The sequence below is a fragment of the Eleutherodactylus coqui genome, chromosome 1 (assembly GCF_035609145.1).
Source record: "Eleutherodactylus coqui strain aEleCoq1 chromosome 1, aEleCoq1.hap1, whole genome shotgun sequence".
NCBI classification, from domain to species: domain Eukaryota; kingdom Metazoa; phylum Chordata; class Amphibia; order Anura; family Eleutherodactylidae; genus Eleutherodactylus; species Eleutherodactylus coqui.
This window is the reverse complement of record NC_089837.1, coordinates 513,819,003-513,841,347: the sequence shown is the minus strand read 5'-3', so window position 1 is coordinate 513,841,347 and position 22,345 is coordinate 513,819,003. Positions and strand designations below refer to the sequence as shown.

General features: G+C 49.9%; 1 protein-coding gene across 6 annotated transcripts in view; it reads left to right on the top strand.

The window, feature by feature from the left end:
• PIGW (phosphatidylinositol glycan anchor biosynthesis class W) overlaps positions 1-22,345 on the top strand; it is a 157,522-nt gene that overhangs the window by 130,504 nt on the left and 4,673 nt on the right. Inside the window, exons 1-2 of one of the 6 annotated variants that reach the window (XM_066587776.1) lie at positions 6,799-6,855; positions 15,117-15,542. The exons of 1 other annotated variant lie outside the window; for it this stretch is intronic. The gene's annotated coding sequence lies outside the window, so the exon portion shown is untranslated. 4 more of the 6 variants (XM_066587795.1, XM_066587767.1, XM_066587803.1 and 1 more) reach the window with 4 other exon arrangements.

The following is a 22,345-nucleotide window of genomic DNA, read 5'->3' as shown; positions in this document are numbered from 1 at the left end:
ATCCGCCCGTGGGAATTAGCCCTAACTTAACACGGGGCTGAATTTGCCACACGGACTTATGTTCTATCTAAAACTCTTTACCATGGGCTGATGATCAGCAGCACAAGGGTTAATATGAATGCTCGTTGCTGATCGTTCTCTTATGAAATTTTGCCGCAATCAGTTGACAAACAAGCAAACCCTCCCTTGTCAGCAGATCTGATTTACTATGTGGATATGAAGATCCTTGTTTGCCGGCATCACATTGTCTTGTGTAAACTGGGGAGATACCTCTGTATATAACCAGCCATAGTGTACTGTAAATCCCCAGACCCCTGTATATAGCCAGCCATAGTGTACTGTAAATCCCCAGACCCCTGTATATAACCAGCCATAGTGTACTGTAAATCCCCAGAGCCCTGTATATAACCAGCCATAGTGTACTGTAAATCCCCAGACCCCTGTATATAACCAGCTATAGTGTACTGTAAATCCAGACCTCTGTATATAACCAGCCATAGTGTACTGTAAATCCCCAGACCCCTGTATATAACCAGCTATAGTGTACTGTAAATCCCCAGACCCCTGTATATAACCAGCCAGTGTACTGTAAATCCCCAGACCCCTGTATATAACCAGCTATAGTGTACTGTAAATCCCCAGACCCCTGTATATAACCAGGCATAGTGTACTGTAAATCCCCAGACCCCTGTATATAGCCAGCCATAGTGTACTGTAAATCCCCAGACCCCTGTATATAACCAGCCATAGTGTACTGTAAATCCCCAGACCCCTGTATATAACCAGCCATAGTATAGTGTAAATCCCCAGACCACTGTATATAGCCAGCCATAGTGTACTGGAAATCCCCAGACCCCTGTATATAACCAGCCATAGTGTACTGTAAATCCCCAGACCCCTGTATATAGCCAGCCATAGTGTACTGTAAATCCCCAGACCCCTGTATATAACCAGCCATAGTGTACTGTAAATCCCCAGACCCCTGTATATAACCAGCCATAGTGTACTGTAAATCCCCAGACCCCTGTATATAACCAGCCATAGTGTACTGTAAATCCCCAGACCCCTGTATATAACCAGCCATAGTGTACTGTAAATCCCCAGACCTCTGTATATAACCAGCCATAGTGTACTGTAAATCCCCAGACCTCTGTATATAACCAGCCATAGTGTACTGTAAATCCCCAGACCCCTGTATATAACCATCCATAGTGTACTGGAAATCCCAGACCCCTGTATATAACCAGCCATAGTATACTGTAAATCCCCAGACCCCAGTATATAGCCAGCCATAGTGTACTGTAAATCCCCAGACCCCTGTGTATAACCAGCCATAGTATACTGTAAATTCCCAGACCCCTGGATATAACCAGCCATAGTGTACTGTAAATCCCCAGACCCCTGTATATAGCCAGCCATAGTGTACTGTAAATCCCCAGACCCCTGTATATAACCAGCCATAGTGTACTGTAAATCCCCAGACCCCTGTATATAACCAGCCATAGTATAGTGTAAATCCCCAGACCACTGTATATAGCCAGCCATAGTGTACTGGAAATCCCCAGACCCCTGTATATAACCAGCCATAGTGTACTGTAAATCCCCAGACCCCTGTATATAGCCAGCCATAGTGTACTGTAAATCCCCAGACCCCTGTATATAACCAGCCATAGTGTACTGTAAATCCCCAGACCCCTGTATATAACCAGCCATAGTGTACTGTAAATCCCCAGACCCCTGTATATAACCAGCCATAGTGTACTGTAAATCCCCAGACCCCTGTATATAACCAGCCATAGTGTACTGTAAATCCCCAGACCTCTGTATATAACCAGCCATAGTGTACTGTAAATCCCCAGACCTCTGTATATAACCAGCCATAGTGTACTGTAAATCCCCAGACCCCTGTATATAACCATCCATAGTGTACTGGAAATCCCAGACCCCTGTATATAACCAGCCATAGTATACTGTAAATCCCCAGACCCCAGTATATAGCCAGCCATAGTGTACTGTAAATCCCCAGACCCCTGTGTATAACCAGCCATAGTATACTGTAAATTCCCAGACCCCTGGATATAACCAGCCATAGTGTACTGTAAATCCCCAGACCCCTGTATATAACCAGCCATAGTGTACTGTAAATCCCCAGACCCCTGTATATAACCAGCCATAGTATAGTGTAAATCCCCAGACCACTGTATATAGCCAGCCATAGTGTACTGGAAATCCCCAGACCCCTGTATATAACCAGCCATAGTGTACTGTAAATCCCCAGACCCCTGTATATTGCCAGCCATAGTGTACTGTAAATCCCCAGACCCCTGTATATAACCAGCCATAGTGTACTGTAAATCCCCAGACCCCTGTATATAACCAGCCATAGTGTACTGTAAATCCCCAGACCCCTGTATATAACCAGCCATAGTGTACTGTAAATCCCCAGACCCCTGTATATAACCAGCCATAGTGTACTGTAAATCCCCAGACCTCTGTATATAACCAGCCATAGTGTACTGTAAATCCCCAGACCTCTGTATATAACCAGCCATAGTGTACTGTAAATCCCCAGACCCCTGTATATAACCATCCATAGTGTACTGGAAATCCCAGACCCCTGTATATAACCAGCCATAGTATACTGTAAATCCCCAGACCCCAGTATATAGCCAGCCATAGTGTACTGTAAATCCCCAGACCCCTGTGTATAACCAGCCATAGTATACTGTAAATTCCCAGACCCATGTATATAGCCACCCATAGTGTACTGTAAATCCCCAGACCCCTGTGTATAACCAGCCATAGTATACTGTAAATTCCCAGACCCATGTATATAACCAGCCATAGTGTACTGTAAATCCCCAGACCCCTGTATATAACCAGCCCTAGTGTACTGTAAATCCCCAGACCCCTGTATATAACCAGCCATAGTGTACTGTAAGTCCCCAGATCCCTGTATATAGCCAGACATAGTGTACTGTAAATCCCTACAACCCTGTATATAGCCAGCCATAGTTTACTGTAAATCCCCAGACCCCTGTATATAACCAGCCAGTGTACTGTAAATCCCCAGACCCCTGTATATAGCCAGCCATAGTGTACTGTAAATCCCCAGACCCCTGTATATAACCAGCCATAGTGTACTGTAAATCCCCAGGCACCTGTATATAGCCAGCCATAGTGTACTGTAAATCCCCAGACCCCTGTATATAACCAGCCATAGTGTACTGTAAATCCAGACCCCTGTATATAACCAGCCATAGTATACTGTAAATCCCCAGACCCCTGTATATAACCAGACATGGGGGGGGGGGGGCAGTAGGTAGATGGAGGTCACAAGGGAACACAGTGCCTCTCACACTCTCTGCTTGAAGGTGAATGGAGGAGGAGGTCGGTGAGCAGTAGGAGGAATGCAGGGGCACGCGAGGCTGGTAGCGGTGATGTAGAGAGCAGGCATCAGGAACAGCATTACCAGTCGGGTCGTCACTGACCGCCTTCCATTTTGTCGTCATACGCCAAGTGACAGGTAGGTTCGCCGCAGGAGGGAGATGCACTCACGGGAGCCGCCAGGTCAGGTCCAGGCAGGAGCATCGCAGAGGGAATGGGCTCGAGGGGCTTTGCCTAGGAGCGGGAGGCAGCACTTGGCCTGACACAGAAGGAGTCAACGCGGCAGTCAACGGGGCAGGTTGGCGAGGACCCTACCCTTGGCAGCGCCGGAGGTCGGTCGAGCTGGTAAGTCATCATGTTAGAATGCTTGGAAAAAGTTTTTGGACCCCGCAAGAGAAACGAGTGACGGAGATTTGGTTACGGTCTTAAGATTATTACAGTACAAATTGATCAAAAACTGACCAGCCAGGCACCAGTCGCGGGCCTGCCTGACTTGATGGATAGGGCAGTTTTTTCTTTCGCAACTGTTAACCTGGCAGATGGAGATCCCGCCAAAGGTCTAAAGATTGTTGATTCTGCAGGGTGCGTAGTTTAGTGGTTAGGACCGCTGCTTTCCAATGCTGGAATACTATGTGCAAATCTGACCAAGGACAAAACCTGCATGGAGTTTATATGTTCTCTTCATTATTTGTGGTGTTGTTGGAAGGTTTGGTGGAGAAAAAAACGTGTTTATATGGGTATTTGGTTCAGCTAGCGAGGAAAAAAATAAAAGTCTATACACTCATAATTAAATTTTTTTTTTTTTTAAGTTGCAGTTGGTTTTTCTTATGAATACGGTTTTCCAGTTGGTTGATAACACCTTACATTTGAAAATAAATTTTAAAAAAGTCCTCCATGGGGCGTGGTCAGCCCACCTGATGTTTTCTTTTTCTGGTTAATAAATACGGTTTCCAAGGGGCATGGTCAGCCCCACCGAATGGTTGGTTAATAACACTTTACACTTGAAAATAAATAAAAAGGTCCAGGGTCATCCAGGGGGCGTGGTCAGCCCGTCTGACCTTTTTTTTTCTGGTTAGTAAATACGGTTTTCCTGGGGATGTGGTCAGCCCCGACAGATGATTTGGTTGATTAATAACACCTTCAGTTTTTTGGTTAAAAAATACGGTTCTCTGATGGTTTGAGAACACCCGATGTTTGATTAATAAAACCTTACATATGATAATAAAGAAAGTCCATGGGCAGTGGCAATTTTTTTTTTTTGTTAATAAATACAGTTATCCGGGGGGCATGGTCAGCCCGCCTGATGGTTTCGTGGATAATCAATTTTATTGATAGTGATGGTTTATTTACTGATGTTTTTTATTAAGAATGATGGTTTCGATAATTGGGTATTGATAATTGAGGGTTTTTAGTGTATGGTGGTTCCGCCTCGGTTTTGTTATTAAACAAGGGCTTCTAGTGTCCTGAGGTTATCCAGGGGGCGGGGTCAGTCCACCTGACAGTTTTTGGTATTAAACATGGGCTTCTAGTGTCCTTGCGGTTATCCAGCCTTCTCTGGGGGTCTCGGGCCCGCCCGACGGAAAGCATATCAAGTCTGGTGATGATTTTATGGTCGTCTGGGAATAAGTATTAAATAGAGATGAGCGAGCATACTCTTCCGAGCTTGATGCTCGTTCGAGTATTAGGGTGCTCGAGATGCTTGTTACTCAAAACGAGCACCACGCGGTACTCGTCTCGATTAAACGAGCACTGACCATTGAATTCAATGGAGCCGGCAATACAGCTGGCTCCATTGAAAGCAATGGGCTGCCGGCGATCGCGGGATGAATTGTCGGGAAGGGCTTAAATATATAAGCCCTTACCTGCAATTCATCCAGAAATGTGTAAAAAAAAAAAAAAAAAAAATATGTATACTCACCTGCTCCCAGCAGACGGAGTTCAGCTGCGGCCAGCGGCAGTTCTCCTGAACTGCTCTCTGTAGTATTCAGCAGCCGGGGATTTAAAATCCCCGCCTGCTGAATGAGCTGCCTCTGATTGGTCACAGCCTGACCAATCAGAGGCAGATCTCACTCACACCCATTCATGAATTCATGAATGGGTGAGTGAAGGCTGCCTCTGATTGGCTCAGCTGAATGTGCTTGGTCCCTCTGTTGTTTACCTCGTGCGTGAGTGGTTGGCTGCTGCACGCTCAGGCCGACCTGGCCATATCTAACCTCTGACGTCCACGGAGAGTCGATGGCGAGTGCGGAAGTGCGCCAGGAAGCAGGGATGCATGCGCACTCGCCATCGACTCTCCAAGGATGGCAGAGGTTAGACACGGCCAGTATTAGTGTATCTTGACGCCACCAGGAAGTCCTGGTGAACTCAAGATTGATAAGGGGGTGACGCCCCCTGTACCTGAAAGGTTGCTCAGCAGCCTTGCAAAAAAGTCCTGGAAGCCCACTAAAGTGCCCGCAGAAAACATACAGCGGGACCAAAGTGGAGGGAAAAAACATACACCAAGGCCTGCTGCAAACGGCAGAACCGGGCTCCATTTTTTAGCAATGAGGCTAAAGCGTCCTGCAGCTGTTTTTGCTGGGCCGCCCCCCGGGTGCATGTTAGCAGTTTACGCTTAGGTTAAGCAGCGCTGCTGATTAGAGCCACCTGGTTGGCTCTTCGGCACCACGTGACTACACAGCGTGCACGCGCATTGCCTTCAACAGCCGTGCACTACACACTACAGTTAAGCAGCACGGGGTTAGGGTTTAGGGTTAGGTTTACGGTTAGGTGTAGGGTTAGTGTTTAGGTAATCCTAAACCTAACCCTAAACCTAACCCAGTGCTGCTTAACTGTAGTGTGTAGTGCACGACTGCTGAAGGCAATGCGCGGGCACGCTGTTTAGTCACGTGGTGCCGAAGAGCCAATCAGGTGGCTCTAATCAGCGGCGCTGCTTAACCCAAGCGTAGACTGCTAATATGCCCCCCGGGTGCACCACAACAGGCACCCCCACCCGACTTCAGTGTGGCATACCGACCGCTGCAGGGCTGGGGGGACAGACAGTCTTATGCCCCGGCCGCAGAGTGCAGGAGCACACGCCGGCGCCCTTCCCAGCTTTCCCGGCGACGGAGCCGAAGCGCAGATGGCCCCATGCTGTCACTGGAGGACCCGCCGCCAGGAATCTGACTCTGCCGGCGGAGAAGCAGAAGCCCTCAGGGCGCTGGTAGCTGTCATCGGAGGTCCGGCTGCCAGGGATCTCACTGTGCCAGCGGAGAAGCACAAGCGCTCAGGGCGGCAGCTGTCCGCGGGGAAGCGCCGTGCACGCAGCTGACTGTCCCACCGGATGAGCAGAAGAGCGGCAGCAGCGAACAGGAAGCCGAACACCAGCAGTGAGGGCGGCGTCTGTGAGCGGAGGACCTTGGGGTGAGGCTTACAGGCAGTGTTTTTGCACACTTGGCTACGAGGACCTTGGTGGCTTGACCGCAGCGGGAGGCATATTAACACATTCTGCCGCAGTTCTACAGCGCGGCCGATTCAGCCAATCAGCTGGCTGGAATCGGCACCACGTGACACAGCGGCGTGCCCGCGCATTGCCGTGCACGATGAGCTGTGCCCGCGCGTCACGTGGGCTGTGACGTCACCGGGCCTTGCATTTGCCCGCGGATTTTGAACAGTATTGATCTACGGAGGAAGCAAGCTGATGGTTGGAGCCTTTTCCCCAATTTACAAGAGATGGGAGAGTAAGATTTGTGCTCTACGTGTGGTGAGTACCCACCTGAGATTTGTGCGCTGTGCGCTACGCTGTGCGCTACGTGTGGAGACGCGGTTACCTGAGATTTGTGCGCCGTGCGCTACGCTGTGCGCTACGTGTGGAGACGCGGTTACCTGAGATTTGTGCGCCGTGCGCTACGCTGTGCGCTACGTGTGGAGACGCGGTTACCTGAGATTTGTGCGCTACGCTGTGCGCTACGTGTGGAGACGCGGTTACCTGAGATTAATGCGCTGTGCGCTACGCTGTGCGCTACGTGTGGAGACGCGGTCACCTGAGATTTGTGCGCCGTGCGCTACGCTGTGCGCTACGTGTGGAGACGCGGTTACCTGAGATTTGTGCGCCGTGCGCTACGCTGTGCGCTACATGTGGAGACGCGGTTACCTGAGATTTGTGCGCTGTGCGCTACGCTGTGCGCTACGTGTGGAGACGCGGTCACCTGAGATTTGTGCGCCGTGCGCTACGTGTGGAGACGCGGTCACCTGAGATTTGTGCGCTACGCTGTGCGCTACGTGTGGAGACGCGGTTACCTGAGATTTGTGCGCTGTGCGCTACGCTGTGCGCTACGTGTGGAGACGCGGTTACCTGAGATTTGTGCGCTGTGCGCTACGTGTGGAGACAACACCCAAGATTTGTGCGCTACGTGTGGTGAGTACGTCATCTGAGATTTGCGCGACGCCACCTGGCGCAACCTGTCTTTTTTTGCAGATTTGTGCGCCTTATTGCAAAATTACGTGTGGAGAGGATCCTGACGTTTGGATGCGTTTCGAGAAGAATTTCGCTTCGCTCGGACCCCACCTGACATCACTCAGCGAGGTAAGCTGCTGCATCTGCCCAAATTTTCATCGCGTGCATCTGCTCATATGCGCATATTTGGCGCATATTTGCAGGTTTTCGCTTGCATCTGCTGATATGCGCATATTTGGCGCATATTTGCAGGTTTTCGCTTGCATCTGCTGATATGCGCATACTTGGCGCATATTTGCAGGTTTTCGCTTGCATCTGCTGATATGTGCATATTTGCTGGTTTTTGCTTGCATGTGGTGATATGCTCTCCGTTTTCCACAGGACGACTCGTGTGGAGAGGAACCTGACATTTGGCTGCGTTTTGTACAATGTACGGAACCGGAGATTGGCGTTTTAGGTGCTGATCTCACATTTGCCCCCCGCCTTTTGGAGAGGACGACTCTTCTGGAGAGGAATTTCGCTTCGCTAGGACACCACCTGACGTCACTCGGCAAGGTAAGCTGCTGCATCTGCCAAATTTTTCATTGCTTGCATCTGCTCATATGTACATGCATGCCTGTATGCGTACACGCATGCCTGTATGCGTACACGCATGCCTGTATGCGTACACGCATGCCTGTATGCGTACATGCATGCATGCCTGTATGCGTACATGCATGCCTGTATGCGTACATGCATGCCTGTATGCGTACATGCATGCATGCCTGTATGCGTACATGCATGCATGCCTGTATGCGTACATGCATGCATGCCTGTATGCGTACATGCATGCATGCCTGTATGCGTACATGCATGCCTGTATGCGTACATGCATGCGTAATGCATGCATGCCTGTATGCGTACATGCGTGCGTGCCTGTATGCGTACATGCGTGCGTGCCTGTGTGCGTACATGCGTATATGCCTGTATGCATGCCTGTATGCGTATATGCGTGCGTGCCTGTATGCGTATATGCGTGCGTGCCTGTATGCGTATATGCGTGCGTGCCTGTATGCGTATATGCGTGCGTGCCTGTATGCGTATATGCGTGCGTGCCTGTATGCGTATATGCGTGCGTGCCTGTATGTGTACATGCGTGCGTGCCTGTATGCGTGCGTGCCTGTATGCTTATATGCCTGTATGCGTGCATGCCTGTATGCGTACGTGCGTGCCTGTATGCGTACATGCGTGCCTGTATGCGTACATGCCTGTGTGCGTGCCTGTATGCGTACATGCGTGTATGCGTATATGCCTGTATGCGTGCCTGTATGCGTACATGCGTGCATGCCTATATGCGTGCATGCCTGTATGCGTATATGCGTGCATGTATGCGTACATGCGTGCGTGCCTGTATGCGTACATGCGTGCGTGCCTGTGTGCGTGCGTGCCTGTATGCGTACATGTCTGTATGCGTACATGTCTGTATGCGTAGATGCGTGCGTGCCTGTATGCGTACATGCGTGCATGCCTGTGTGCGTGCCTGTATGCGTACATGCCTGTATGCGTATATGCGTGCGTGCCTGTATGCGTGCGTGCGTGCCTGTATGCGTACATGCATGTATGCTCACCCACTTACTCAGCCACCCCCTCTCTCTCACACACACACACTTGCTGTGTTAAATTCGTCTTATTGGCCGAAAGACATTACATTAGATTTGAGCATTTAATTCCTTTTTTTAGCACACGTACAGGTTCCATCACAATACTGCACCTAATTTGCACTAACTGAACAAACCTTCGGAGAACCATACCAATTGTCCAAATACGATGTCTATCTATTAAAGTAGGAGTGAAGAAAAGCAGGGACAGTGCAATAACTATGAAAACCCACGGAATTAAGCCAGTTGCAGGCAGGGTCAATTTTTTTTCTCTTCCTCGTTATAGGTCAGCTGATACGTTTTGGTCAGAATCTTGCACTGTGGTAACCGTTTCCGCTGCTCGCAACCACAGAGTTGAATCACCAGAGAGCCAGAAGTTCCCAGATGTTGGCTCCGGAGGACGCTTAAAAGCTGGAAATGGCCCATCACCTGCTATGGAAGTACATCAGGATCTGATGGAGCAGTACGATGAGGATTGTCAGGTTGCATGTGATGCTGCTCACTGTCCCTCGTTAGTCGGTTCACAGTTTATACACTAAGCTATTTATCCCCTTAGAGAACAAGCCTGTTTGCGCCTCAGTGACAGACCGAAAATTTGGAACTTTACATGTGTCACTTGACATATCATAAGTCCGTAAAGGTTTTGCATATCCAAGTGACTGACATTGTTTTCTTCCCCTTGTTGTACTTCTGTTAGGTAGTAAAAAAGGACTGTTAAAAGTTGTGTATATTTATTAAAATTGCTACTTTGCACAATTTTGAATTTTCATTTTTTCACATTGTCAAATGTCATAAAATAAGTGCAAACATACTGTACAAATCTGTGCGAACATATAGATTTCCATCTGTTCACTTTATTCTGGATGCACGGTTTAAAACTTTTGTAAATTTATTTTTTCCATTTAGGAGATGTACAAATTTAACATTTCTTTTCGGAATTTAGAGGAACACTTAGGCCTCATGTCCACGGGGAAAATCAGGCCCGCTCCGGATTCTCCATGTAGAATCTGCAGCGGGTCCCTCCTGCCCCGCGGACATGAGCGCTGAAAATAGGAATAAATCAGAATTAACTTACCTCTCACACGCTCCGGATACTTCCTTCGCTGCGGCGTCATCTTCTCTCGTCGCGGACGGATCTTCTTTCTTCGGCTCGGCGGATGTGCATGATGACGTCGGTGACGTGCCCCGCACATGCGCCATGCCGAAGCAAAATGATCCGGCCGCGAATGAGAGAAGATGGCGCCGCGGCGAAGAGAAGAACCGGAGCGTGTGAGTAAAATCTGATTTTTGTGTCCCGCGGATCCGGACGGCTTCCATAGGCTTCAATAGAAGCCCGCGGGAGCCGTCCCCGCGGGAGACCCGCATGAAAATGGAGCATGGTCCAGATTTTTTTCATGCTCCATTTTTTTTTTAAATCACTTTTATTGACGATCCGTGGGTATTTATCTACCCGCGGGTGGTCAATGCATCCCTACGGGGTGCGGATCCGCGCGCGGGAGAAGAGTTAAAATCCGCTGCAGATTTTAATTCTTATTTTGCCCGTGGACATGAGCCCTTAGTTTTCCTACACCAATCCAAGTTTGCAAAGGCTGCTAGGTGTCATAATTAAGGATGAGCGAGTATACTCGCTAAGGCACTACTCGTTCAAGTAATGTGCCTTAGACAAGTATCTCCCTGCTCGTCCTTAAAGATTCGGGGTCCGCTGCGGCTGACAGGTGAGTCGCAGGGGAGAGAGAGATCTCCCCTCCGTTCCTCCCCGCTCTCCCCCTGCGGCGGCCCCCAAATCTTTAAGGACGAGCAGGGAGATACTCGTTTAAGGCACATTACTCGAACGAGTAGTGCCTTACCGAGTATACTCACTCATCCTTAGTCATAATGATAGATACTTACAAATTACCACATTTTAAAAACTGCACCCCTTAATGTATTCTCTGAGAGGGTCAGGAGTATTTTGACCCCACATTTATTTTTAGGAATTAATGCAATTTAGGAGACCAAATAATATTTAATTTTTAGAAAACATGTCCTTTTCAAGACCTTTTTTTTTCTATATTGCACATCAAAAGGATTGAACCTCCGAAATGGATACCCCTGTTTTGTCTCGTGTTCACAAGTATACACAGCGTGGCCCTAATGTTATGTCTGTATGCACCACTGGGCCCAAAAAGAAAGGAGTAGTCAGTGGCTTTCTGAAGAGACTGTTACAATCGTGTGAGCAGATAAAGCAGAGGGCCCACACGATCGTGACTAAAGGAGTGGTAGTCTAGTAGTATACACGCACACAGGGAACACAGGAGAGTCACACAGAATCCAGGCAACCAAGCCTGTGCTACAGGGAGGATGACAGTGGCCCTACCTAAGCGGGGACATCAGCCGAGTAAGAGGGCGGCCCAGCGATCTTAAGAACTGGGCCCTAGCAGATCCGAGGAGCCACACCACAGAACAGGAGTCATACACATGCCACATAACAGACACCGCCAACTGCATCAGGAGCAGGACAGGGCACACCGCCAACTGCATCAGGAGCAGGACAGGGCACGCCGCCAACTGCATCAGGAGCAGGACAGGGCACGCCGCCAACTGCATCAGGAGCAGGACAGGGCACGCCGCCAACTGCAATGTATAGTGAAAACCAGACAGACTCCACCCAATTCAGATTTTATAATTTATTGCTAGTGTGGATGTTACAACAAGGTTCATTCCGTGATATAGACCAAAGGCCGCTGTGTTTGTGGGTCTTTTCTGTTTAATGCATTGCAGTAAAATATTGCGCAGTTTTTCAGGATCCTGCGTCATAATTCTTTTAAAGAAAAAGCGTATCTAAAAAAAGGGAGTCACTGGGAAAAAAACAGTTCATAAAAAGAAGGGTTTCAAGATTGCTGAACGTTGAGGGTCTCTTCACTGTCTGCCAGCCTTCCCGTTCTCAAGGACGTCAGATCTGCAGTAAATGACGAGAAAACAGCAGGTTAACAGTCACATCCCACCAGTATTACTGATTCCTAGATCCGCTCAACCCACTTACAATGACCACTACTCCCCCAACCTGGACAGAAGAATTAGACATACATACATACAGGCATGCACGCATGTATACACACAGGCATGCACGCACGCACGCACGTATACACACAGGCATGCACGCCCGCACGTATACACACAGGCATGCACGCCCGCACGTATACATACAGGCATGCACGCCCGCACACACGCATGCGTGCACGCACGTATGCACGCATACACACACGCACGTATACACGCACGCATGCACGCACACACGCACGTATACACGCATACACGCACATATACACGCATACAGGCACGCACGCACGCAGGCACGCACGCACGCATACAGACACGCACGCACGCGTACAGGCACGCATACAGGCATGCACGCATACAGGCACGTACGCATACAGGCACGCACGCATACAGGCACGCACGCATACAGGCACGCACGCATACAGGCACGCACGCATACAGGCACGCACGTACGCATACAGGCACGCACGTACGCATACAGGCACGCACGCATATACGCATACAGACATGTACGCATACAGGCACGCACACAGGCACGCACACAGGCATGCACGCATACAGGCACGCACGCATGTACGCATACAGGCACGCACGCATACAGGCATGCACGCATATACGCATACAGGCATGCACGCATATACGCATACAGGCAGGCACGCATACAGGCATATACGCATACACGCATGTACGCATACAGGCACGCACACAGGCATGCACGCATGTACGCATACAGGCACGCACGTACGCATACAGGCACGCACGCATACAGGCATATAAGCATACAGGCACGCACGCATACAGGCACGCACGCATGTACGCATACAGGCACACACGCATATACGCATACAGGCATGCACGCATGTACGCATACAGGCATGCATACAGGCATATACGCATACACGCATGTACGCACACAGGCACGCACGCATGTACGCATACAGGCACGCATGCATGTACGCATACAGGCATGCGTGTACGCATACAGGCATGCGTGTACGCATACAGGCATGCGTGTACGCATACAGGCATGCGTGTACATATGAGCAGATGCAAGCAATGAAAAATTTGGCAGATGCAGCAGCTTACCTTGCCGAGTGACGTCAGGTGGTGTCCTAGCGAAGCGAAATTCCTCTCCAGAAGAGTCGTCCTCTCCCAAAGGCGGGGGGCAAATGTGAGATCAGCACCTAAAACGCCAATCTCCGGTTCCGTACGTTGTACAAAACGCAGCCAAATGTCAGGTTCCTCTCCACACGAGTCGTCCTGTGGAAAACGGAGAGCATATCACCACATGCAAGCGAAAACCTGCAAATATGCACATATCAGGTGATGCAGGAGAAAACCTGCAAATATGCACCAAGTATGCGCATATCAGCAGATGCAAGCGAAAACCTGCAAATATGCGCCAAGTATGCGCATATCAGCAGATGCAAGCGAAAACCTGCAAATATGCGCCAAATATGCGCATATGAGCAGATGCACGCGATGAAAATTTGGGCAGATGCAGCAGCTTACCTCGCTGAGTGATGTCAGGTGGGGTCCGAGCGAAGCGAAATTCTTCTCGAAACGCATCCAAACGTCAGGATCCTCTCCACACGTAATTTTGCAATAAGGCGCACAAATCTGCAAAAAAAGACAGGTTGCGCCAGGTGGCGTCGCGCAAATCTCAGATGACGTACTCACCACACGTAGCGCACAAATCTTGGGTGTTGTCTCCACACGTAGCGCACAGCGCACAAATCTCAGGTAACCGCGTCTCCACACGTAGCGCACAGCGTAGCGCACAGCGCATTAATCTCAGGTAACCGCGTCTCCACACGTAGCGCACAGCGTAGCGCACGGCGCACAAATCTCAGGTGACCGCGTCTCCACACGTAGCGCACAGCGTAGCGCACGGCGCATTAATCTCAGGTAACCGCGTCTCCACACGTAGCGCACAGCGTAGCGCACGGCGCATTAATCTCAGGTAACCGCATCTCCACACGTAGCGCACAGCGTAGCGCACGGCGCATTAATCTCAGGTAACCGCGTCTCCACACGTAGCGCACAGCGTAGCGCACGGCGCATTAATCTCAGGTAAACGCGTCTCCACACGTAGCGCACAGCGTAGCGCACAAATCTCAGGTAACCGCGTCTCCACACGTAGCGCACGGCGCACAAATCTCAGGTAACCGCGTCTCCACACGTAGCGCACAGCGTAGCGCACGGCGCACAAATCTCAGGTAACCGCGTCTCCACACGTAGCGCACAGCGTAGCGCACGGCGCACAAATCTCAGGTAACCGCGTCTCCACACGTAGCGCACAGCGTAGCGCACAGCGCACAAATCTCAGGTGGGTACTCACCACACGTAGAGCACAAATCTTACTCTCCCATCTCTTGTAAATTGGGGAAAAGGCTCCAACCATCAGCTTGCTTCCTCCGTAGATCAATACTGTTCAAAATCCGCGGGCAAATGCAAGGCCCGGTGACGTCACAGCCCACGTGACGCGCGGGCACAGCTCATCGTGCACGGCAATGCGCGGGCACGCCGCTGTGTCACGTGGTGCCGATTCCAGCCAGCTGATTGGCTGAATCGGCCGCGCTGTAGAACTGCGGCAGAATGTGTTAATATGCCAGCGGGAGCTGGGGGTGTGAGATGGGCGTTCCCCCTGTCAAACCCCTAGCTTCCGGTATACACATACTGACGCAACCAGGCCAATCAGTGAGCGACGCAGGACTTGTGATGTGAACACTGACCTGGGCGGCAGGACTTGTGATGTGAACACTGACCTGGGCGGCAGGACTTGTGATGTGAACACTGACCTGGGCGGCAGGACTTGTGATGTGAACACTGACCTGGGCGGCAGGACTTGTGATGTGAACACTGACCTGGGCGGCGGGACTTGTGATGTGAACACTGACCTGGGCGGCGGGACTTGTGATGTGAACACTGACCTGGGCGGCAGGACTTGCCGTCCGACCGTTGTTTGGAGCAGAGGCGAAAGCTGGAACCTTGCCAGCTGCTGCCGGAGGGAGAGGAGAAGCCCAGCAGGTTCCTGGTGACCGGCCGTAAGCCACAGCTATGAATTAAAGAGCTGTCTGTCCAGGTTTATGGCCCATTAATGAGGTCAGGGGGAGGTGTATTGTTGTCCTGAAGGGGTTAAAGGGTGTCCGCTAAGAATAAACTTTAAACAATGTAAGCCCTCCTGTTCCTGCTGCGTCTGCTGACTGCAGAGGCCAGGTGATCGCCACCATCCAATCAGAGGCTGCAGCGCCACCATGTGTTCTAGTATGAACGGTAACACCGCAGCCTCTGATTGAAAGGTGGCCGTCACCTATCTCAGCCTTGGGGACAGGTAAGTACTCTTGGTTTTAAGCGTTTTGACTCTTATTTTATAAAGTTAGTATTAAGAGAGGACACCCGCTTTAGGTCACTCCCCAAGCATCGCCCGCTGACCCTGCGCCTCTACAGAGCGCGGCATGCTGCCGGCCTTTGCTGGAGTCATGTGACCGAGAAATATCCGCTGACCTTTGACCTCCGACCTCCTTCAGCCCACTATATTTTTGTGTACGGAGGCCCGTGGTGCTAAAGATGCAGCGACCGCGTGTAGAAGCTCCACCAGCGGCTTGTCGTGGCTGGCTCTTCGTACCACTGAGGTAAATCCCGCTGCACCATGCCACACGAGTCTGTAGGCCTTTGCCCGCCGCCTCCTTCCTTCTGCCCGCTCCCCCAGTCTACCGTATAGGCCGGCACCTCGTATTCTGCGCACATTTCCACTTCTCTGTGGCTGCCGAGTTTTCAAGCCGTTTGGCTGGCTGCACACGAGCGTGACGGGCTCCGCCGCAGCGAAGCCCGTCACGGCGCCCCCCAGAGACCCCATACTTAGCAGCGGATCCGGTGTCTTCGCTCCCGCATGACGCTTCCCCGCCCACCGCCGCCACGTCACATGGCCGCTGTTACAGTGGAAGATAGCGTGAACGGACGGCTTCCATTGACTGCAATGGAAGCCGTCCGCGCGTACACCGGCGACAAATAGAGCATGCCGCGGGTGAGGACGGGAGATTTCACGGTGCGGAATTCCGCACCGTGTGCCCTGAGCTATTAGGTTCAATAGAACCTAATAGCTGCGGGCAACGCAGCGGATTTTCGCCGCGACTTACGCGGCGGAAATCCGTTCGTGGGAAGGAGGCCTTACACAGGAGAAAAAAGAAGAGCTGTCGCCATGCTGCTGCCCCGTGTGACCGCGTACCCGCGTGTCCTAAAAATAGGGTTTGTTCTCCAATACTAAAATAATGCAGAGGTTGTAAGAGAGAAAACTCTTCTGTGGAAAGTGTTCCCTGCGATGAAGGATGTAATTGAATGGCTGTGATTGGTTAATCCAGCGCTGGCTTTCATTGGCTGATTAACCAATGTGCTGGATTAACCAATCAGAGCATTAGCGTGCTGGAGGTGGGGTATTCAAGCCCCGCTTCTAGGAAGAAATGCCCTGTTGGCGTGGAAGAGAACGCTGCAGACCATCGTGAGGACTGCACCGCCGGCGGTAGGTGCGTATTAGCCCCTCTCACCCCGAGCCTCAGCGTGTGAGCCGGCTTGGAACCTGAGTTTTGGCTCTTAAATCAGAGCAAACATTTGGGTAAAAGCCTGTCGCAAGCCGAGGTACCGCTGTACCCTTAAAAGCTGTTGCTCGTCACACAACCCCATCACGGGACCCCAGCAGTGGGAAAGGAAAAGGTATTTTGTCTTTTGAAAAGAACATTTAAAAAAAAAAAGGGGGGGGGTTTAATGTAAAGGGGAACAACCTAAAAAATGTCTAATCCTGGTATCGTCCGAGTCGTACTGACCTGCAGAAAACAGTTGTGTTTACCGCATAGTGAATGCCATAAATCATAGAATTGATGTTTTTTTCATCCAGCCCCCCCCCCCAGAATCTATAGGTGCTACAATACATTACATGTGCCCCAAAATGGTATCCATGACGACGACAGCCCCCCATGCAGAGAACAACCGTTCTACTGCCACCTGACCGAAATATACTTATGTCTTTCGGAAAATGCTGCTGAAAGTCCTCAAGAATCCTTACATCAAAAAGGCTGGGCCCTTAAGGGGTTAAGGTGTACACGAGCAATAACACTGGCCATTACACGTCTGCTATCCAGCATTTAGCACTATTTTCCTCCTTGCTGCCAACAACCGCAGATTTTACTCCTTCACCCCTTCACCACCGCCAACTTTCCAAGCTACTGCCTGGGCGCTGGTTGGATGTCCTGTTCTCGGCGGACAATCCCAAGCTCCAGAGCAGGCCACGACTAAAAGCCTGCGGCTCAGCTGTTGTCATGGCCATTTGATTGGCCCAGGTCCTGATGACGCAATTGCAGTTACAGCCAATCGGAGAACTGGCTGGAAGTTAGTTGTAGTAAACTCTCCCAGATCTGCAGCCCTGTAGGGGTGCCCGCACACTTGCGATCGTGATATCACGTTTTTTTTAACGCGAATGTCAATAGCACTTTCTAATGTTAAAAACACATCGCACAAAAATCGCCAGTTTGTGTTTTGCAATTTTTGTGCGATGCGTCTTCAATAGAGATGAGCGAACGTACTCGGATAAGGACTACTCGTCCGAGTAATGTGCTTTATCTGAGTACCGCTGTGCTCGGGGCTAAAGATTCGGGACGCGCTGCGGAGCGGGGAGCTGCAGGGGAGAGCGGGGAGGAACGGAGGGGAGATCTTTCTCTCCTTCTCTCCCGGCCGCTCTGCCCCGCTCCCCGCTGCGACTCACCTGTCAGCAGCGGAGCGCCCCGAATCTTTCAGCACGAGTACAGCGATACTCGGATAAGGCACATTACTCGGACGAGTAGTGCTTATCCGAGTACGTTCGCTCATCTCTAGTCTTCAACATTAGAAAGCGCTATTGACATTCGCGTTAAAAAGAACCGCAGCGATATCGCGATCCCAAGTGTGAAGGCACCCTAAAAGCTGCTCGCTCCCCCGTCTCCTGTCAGTGTGCAAGATTAGAAGGGAGCTGAGCAGCCGGTCTCAAGCACCACATTAACCCCTTCTTGTCCTTATCTTCAATACAAAGCCAACATTAACCCCTTCTATTACAATCACCTATACTATTTAGTTACGATAGGTGAGTGTGTAGTATAGGGTTAATCTAGAAATACATTGTAAGTTATAAGAGTACGTTCACATGCAGCAGATTCCGCAGCAGATTTTGCGCTGTCGATTTTAGAGCAAATCCGTATCAAAATCCTATTTGTTGCAGCTCTTCATGTGGATCCGCAGCTGATTTCACACTTTCAAATGTAGGACTAAAGTTTGTTGCAGATAAACATAAAAATCTGCAAAAAAAATCCTCCTCAGTCGTGTAAAGCAGATTTTCAGCAGCCCAAAATCCGCACCACTTCCCCCTCTGTGTGAATGAACCTTTGCATAAATTAGTTATTACATCGATGAGTCATTAATACCACGTGTATATCAATTACCAATGAGCAATTAAATATAACAAACCTTTTAAAACAATGTCAAAATTTTTTTAAATTAGGCTGCCTGTCCGGGCGTTTTTGCATTTCGTTCCCTGCAGCGATAATCCAGCCGCAGGGTAACGCAATGTACGCTTTCCATAGCTTTGCTATGAAGAGCGCCGCCCCCCTGTCCACGAGCGGCGAATCATAGCCATTCTCCACTCGCAGCGGGCCAATCGCAGCATGCTGTGAATTGTTGCGATGCTCCGTGGTGAGCCTATCTGTCAGGCTCACTGCTGAGATCTGTCTGCTGGCTCCCGGGCGGCCGCTATGCCAGTGGACAGGCCGTCTTAACCCCTTCCCACCATGTGACGTACATTTACGTCGTGCAGGTTCGGGGTATGTATAAAGAAAGATCGCGGAGCGGCCTCTCTTCATACAGTATGGGCGTCGGATGTTTATACAGCTGACACCCGCAGGCAATAGCTGCAATCAGTCACCTGCGAGTTGGGAAGGATTTTTTTCCCCTTAAACTAGGAAAATTAGTTTCTACCTCATTGGGTTTCGCGAACCTGAGAGGAGACATCGGGGGAGGAGGACTTGGCCGCACACTGAAGTTACAGTGTGTGCCGGGATCAGTGCTGCTGAGTGAATACCGGCAGGGAAGCCGCAGCCCCCTGGTCAGTATTCACTAAGGTGGTGAGAGGCTGACGGCGGCGCCTGCAATAGAGCTTTTGTCTCATATGTTGTAAATTGTTCCTACCTGCTGGTTTTATGAACAAATCTGTTTTTAACTCTCCTTCATCCAAATAAACTCACAAGAATTGCAAAGAATTTTGTGACACCCCTTTAGCAGGACCCCTTAATGTCCAAGAAAAAAAAGCTAACTCCAGCAGCACTCCTTGCTTGACAGACCCAGTTGTTGCTGGGGGTCCAAACGGTGCTGCTTGATTTATGCTGCAGTTGCATCCAATAAAGTAACTCTTCCAGACATGGTTGAGTTGTAACCTGCACCGTTCTCTGATGCTGCCCGGTACCTGCATTTTTGTATTTAAAAACTTGTAGATTATATAATACAAAAGAAGTGGGGGGGGGGGACTTTTTGTTCTAGATATCGATTATAGAACAAGGGATACCACTAGCCTACCTCTGACTGTCGGCCTGCCGCTCCTCTCTCTATCCTCAGTTTATTTACTTTTTTTAGTTATTGGCTATATTCATGACCCTAGAAAGAAGATGGAAAAGAAGAGAAATGAATTAGTGATTGGCTAATAGAGAGTTTCTGATATCTTTCAGGTAGTAAGTAGATTCTAAAAACCTGTTAGTGGAGGAAATATCAGATACCTCCAAAAGATATAGAAACGGGTTACATCTGTTGAGTTGAAGTGGCAGGTAATAGACTGAGATACCGATTGTGGTATTGTACCTATCAAGGAGATATATATATATGGATTCTACCAAGGCGATACTTTTGGTCATTTATATGGTGGTGGGTGTTTACGTTTTCATCGTACATCTGGCCCTCCCTCATCACTATAGGTTGGTTCTGCAAACATCAAAAAACTTGAGATCTAGTAGTCTGGGTTGCACATATTAAACTTTTGTGCTCTCACAAGTCATTGGTGCTCACTCAAACAATAGTGTTTTTAAAGATCATTTGTACTCGATATAGAGAGGCTTATCTGGCTCCCTGCAGAGCTCCAATTTGGAGTGAAACGCGTCGGACCAGGACCAGATTTATTTCTGTGTAATAACTATTAGCCTTAGGGGAGATTAACCTCTTAGAGGAATTACTATTAACAATAAAACTCCCTTATGCCTCTGGGAGTTCTTGAGATCAAGTATTCATGGTCTTTTCCCCTTTTTTCTTCATCTTGGGCTAACCTTTAATGGTACTTCCCAGTACTAGTCAGACTAATTTAGCTCAGTATTAGAGATGAGCGAGCATACTCGCTAAGGCAAACTACTGGAGCGAGTAGTGCCTTATCCAAGTACCTGCCCGCTCGCCTTTAAAGATTCGGCTGCCGGCGCGGGTGAGAAGGGAGTTGCGGCGGTGAGCAGGGGGGAGATCTCCCCTCCGTTCCTCCCCGCTCTCCCCCGCCGGCACCCACATCTTAAAAGACGAGCGGGCAGGTACTTGGATAAGGCACTACTCGCTCCAGTAGTTTGCCTTAGCGAGTATGCTTATTCATCTCTAGTCGGTATACAACCAGTCCATACATAAACTGACTATATTTACTCACGTAAATAAGTGAGAACTGATCAGAAGTGGACCCCGGGCCAACCTTTTGGTGGCACCCATTATAGTGAGATTGTTTTTGGATAGTGCATAATTGGTCCATATAGAAACATATTTCACAGAGGCAGTACAGGTCCAGTGCCAGGTAAAGGGACTTACTTCGTAGACCTACAAACTAATGAAACTAAAATATAACTTTTAGGCTTCATGTCCACGGGGAAAATCAGGCCCGCTATGGATTCTCCATGGAGAATCTGCAGCGGGTCCCTCCTGCCCCGCGGACATGAGGGCTGAAAATCGGAATTTAAAAGAATTAACTCGCCCGCAGCGGGCCGGGAAGGTCTTCTCTTCCTCACGGCCGGATCTTCTTTTTCGGCCGGCGGATAAACTTGTCACACTGGCGGCACGTCTCCGACGTGCCGCGCGCATGCGCCGGGCACATCCGCCGAGCCGAAGTAAGAAAGATCCGGCTGTGAGGAAGAGAAGACCTTCCCGGCCCGCTGCGGGTGAGTTAATTCTTTTAAATTCCTATTTTAGTTCTCCCGCGGATCCGGACGGCTTCCATAGGCTTCAATAGAAGCCCGCGGGAGACCCGCACGAAAATGGAGCATGGTCCAGATTTTTTCATGCTCCATTTTTTTAAAAATCCCTTTTATTGACCATCCGCGGGTATTTATCTACCCCGCGGGTGGTCAATGCATCCCTATGGGATGTGGATCCGCGGGCAGGAGAAGAGTTAAAATCCGCTGCGGATTTTAATTCTTCTTTTGCCCGTGGACATGAGGCCTTATTAAAGGGGTTGTCCCGCACCGAAACGTTTTTTTTTTTTTCTCAATAGCCCCCCCCCCCCCCCCCCCCTCGTTCGGCGCGAGACAAACCCGATGCAGGGGTAAAAAAAACAAAACGGATAGTACTTACCCGAATCCCCGCGCTGCGGCGACTTCTTACTTACCTTGCTAAGATGGCCGCCAGGATCTTCACCCAAGGTGGACAGCAGGTCTTCTCCCATGGTGCACCGTGGGCTCTGTGCGTTCCATTGCGGATTCCAGCCTCCTGATTGCAACTTGCAACCTTCAGGTCATGAGCGAGAGCTTACACTCTGCGCCACGCAAGGCTCATTTTTGTACTTAGCAGGACTTCTGTTCTGCTAATGTATCCAATAGGTAAT